Source organism: Cebus imitator, unplaced genomic scaffold, assembly GCF_001604975.1.
Source record: "Cebus imitator isolate Cc_AM_T3 unplaced genomic scaffold, Cebus_imitator-1.0 Scaffold229, whole genome shotgun sequence".
Taxonomy (NCBI): Eukaryota; Metazoa; Chordata; class Mammalia; order Primates; family Cebidae; genus Cebus; species Cebus imitator.
This window is the reverse complement of record NW_016107544.1, coordinates 2,242,728-2,246,058: the sequence shown is the minus strand read 5'-3', so window position 1 is coordinate 2,246,058 and position 3,331 is coordinate 2,242,728. Positions and strand designations below refer to the sequence as shown.

General features: G+C 47.0%; 1 protein-coding gene across 9 annotated transcripts in view; it reads right to left on the bottom strand.

Moving 5' to 3' along the window:
- Positions 1 to 3,331, bottom strand: part of ARSG (arylsulfatase G) — a 154,111-nt gene that overhangs the window by 24,765 nt on the left and 126,015 nt on the right. The window lies entirely within an intron of this gene.

The following is a 3,331-nucleotide window of genomic DNA, read 5'->3' as shown; positions in this document are numbered from 1 at the left end:
TTTGAGATGGAGTCTTGCTCTGTCACCCAGGCTGGAGATACAGTGGTGCAATCTTGGCTCACTGCAGCCTCTGCTTCCAGGGTTCAAGCGATTCTCCTGCATCAGCCTCCTAAATAGTTGGGTCTACAGGTGCATGCCATCATACCCAGCTAATTTTTGTATTTTTAGTAGAGATGGGTTTTCGCCATGTTGGCCAGGTTGGTCTCGAACTCCTGACCTCAAGTGATCTACCTGCCTCAGCCTCCCAAAGTGCTGAAATTACAGGTGTGAGCCACTGGGCCCAGCCCTTTTTCCTTATTAAGTGAAGAACTTTCACCTTTCACTTAAAGGAAGCATATTTCAGCTTCTCTTTGGCATATTCGAATCGCCAGCATTACTACTCTTGCACGTTAGGGCCATTAGTAAGTAAAAATAAGTGTGACTGGAACATAAGCACTGCTACACCTCGACAATCGATCTGCTAATGCAATGGCTACTAAGTGACTACCAGGCAGATAGCGTATACAGTGTGGACCCACCAGACAAAGGGATGACTCATCCTGGGTATGATGGGACAGGACAGTGCAAGACTCCACCACACTCCTCAGAATGTGCACAATTTAAAACTTACGGCCAGGCACAGTGGCTCACACCTGTAATCCCAGCAGTTTGGAAGGCCGAGGCAGGTGGATCGCCTGAGGTCAGGAGTTCGCAACCGGCCTGGCCAACATAGTGAAACCCCATCTCTACTAAAAATACATAAAATTAGCTAGGCATGCTGGCACCTGCCTGTAATCCCAGCTACTCGGGATGCTGAGGCAGGAGAATCATTTGAACCCAGGAGGCAGAGGTTGCAGTGAGCTGAGATCAAACCATTGCACTCTAGCCTGGGCAACGAGAAAGAGACTCCATCTCAAAAAACAAAACAAAAAACTTATATTCATTTCTATAAGTTTTCATGTAATAATTCTAGACCATGGTTGATCACAGGTAGCTAAAACTACAGAAAGTGAAACCATGGATAAAGGAGGACTGCTGTATTGGTGCCAGCTTCAGGAGGCTGTATGCATGAAACACACGTGTAAGGCACAGAGAAGAAGACCTGGCAGTCAGAAAGTACTCATTGGATGCTTGTGTTTTAATGATTCACAAGGGTAATCCCTGCAAGCCCATCTAAAAACTGAGGGGTTCTACCTGTCACCAGCTTGGTGACAGCCATTCGCTTGGAGGAAACAGTGTGGGACAGGTGTCCACAAGAGAATATTCACTGCATTTTTCCATTTGGTGGATCTCTGTATTATAAAAGATATAGTTTTTGTTCAAAATGCCATGATATGTGAAACATTCTACTCTCTTTATTTTAGCTCTTTTAGTTCATTATAAAATAGTGAATGCCGCCAGGTACGGTGGCTCACGCCTGTAATCCCAACACTTTGGGAGGCCAAGGTGTGTGGATCACCTGAGGTCAGAAGTTTGAGACCAGCCTGGCCAACATGGTGAAACCCCATCTCTAGTAAAAATACAAAAACGAGCTGAGTGTGGTGGCAGACGCCTGTAATCCCAGCTACTTGGGAGGCTGAGGCAGGTGAATGGCTTGAACCTAGTAGGCAGAGGTTGCAGTGAGCCAAGATCCCACCACTGCACTCCAGCCTGAGTGAAAGAGTGAGACTCCATCTCAAAAAGAAAAAAAAAGTGAATGTTTATGGTAGAAAAAATGAGAGCATCCAGAAATATAAAAGAGAGAATAACATACACTTAGTCTATCACCCAAAGGCAGCCATTGTTCATATATTTTTTTCTTTTTAATTAATTAATTTTTTTAAAAAGATGGGGTTTCACCATGATGGCCAGGCTGGTTTTGAACTCCTGACCTCAGGTGATCCACCCACCTCAGCCTACCAAAGTGCTAGGATTACAGGCATGAGCCACCATGCCCGGCCACTGTTCATATTTTAGTGGATTTTGTTGATGTGATTTTTTTTTAAGTCATACGGTACAAGGTTACTCTACTTACGGCACATCTTCCTCCAGCCTGTTGTGCTCATGTTGGAGGAAAACAAAAGTCTTCAGCAAGAACAGAGAGGCTGCTCCTTCAACAGAGCCATTTATCTGATGACTAAGCCAACTGAAAGTCAGCGGGGCTTACTGAAGGCAGGAGGGCTGAGCTAATGGGAAGCTGGACTTCCCCACGAAAGAGGCTCTGGTTGCCCTGAGGCTGGGCACAGCATCGGACTTGAGGTTTTTGCATGCACCATTCACCCGGAAGCCTCCAGGGCAACACACCCCCACTTTCCTCAGTCTGATATCTGGGGACCTGGGGGGATATCCTCCCTCTAAGGGGTCTGCAGAAAGGACCTTCCCTGAGGCTCCATCTCCTGTTAGCCACTTACTTCTGCTCTCCAGGGCTCTACCTACAACCCCAGGCAGAATCTCTCCATTGACTACAGTACAGAGCGTTTCTCTTTGCCTTTGGCTCTCACATTCCTTGGAGCTGATGGCTTATCTCTTGAGATACAAGCTCCAAGACCTGGCATCCTACTCCAATGCAGTCAAGAATGCAGACTCAGCGCTCGCAGAGCATGGAACAGTCCAGAAACCTGTCCAGAGTCCAAGGTCCCCGCCACAATCCGGAAAGCAAAGAGGACCACAAACCAGTCTGAAAAGGCTGCGGTGGTTTGGAGCTGTTTGCTTGAGTTTTCTCGAAATTGTGCCCCTGAGAAAGATCAGCATCACAGATGGGTCGAATCAGTCAGCAGGAGAAACAGGATCTGCATTCAATGTTGGAAAGTATTGTATATTTTCTTTTGCCATGTGATTTCCCCCCACTACTCTATCCTGAGGTTTAGCATCCTAATTATATAGCACTAAGTCTAATGTTCACGGAATCCTAATGTCTCAGACTTTGGCAAGAACTTCAGAGGTACCTAGTCCACACGGAGCACAAAGAAAACCTCTCGCCCATGAGAAAAGCTTCAGTACGTCCGGTGACTCAGGCCACTCAAGGCAGCCCCGTCCAGATTTGGCAAGCTTGGGCTATGAAATGGTCCTTCTCTAAGTAACAGAAAAAGCCAAGACCCTGAGGTTAGCCCTGGAAGGGGAGATGGTCCTTGGCACAATCAGCCCAATGCCACCCCAGCACTGGGCCCCAGCCTACGTGTGAACTTGGACAAAGCATCTGCCCTACTAAGGCTACCAAGGGTACCCCAGGTACTCCAAACCTCAAACCCCACCAAAGCAATTGGGCCTGGGAGTCTTTAAAACCTCGGAGAAAGAGATAAAATCAATAGAAACCTATACTTTCAAGTTTCCTGTGTTCATTTGCTTGGCTTTTGGCAGGGCCACATTTCATGGG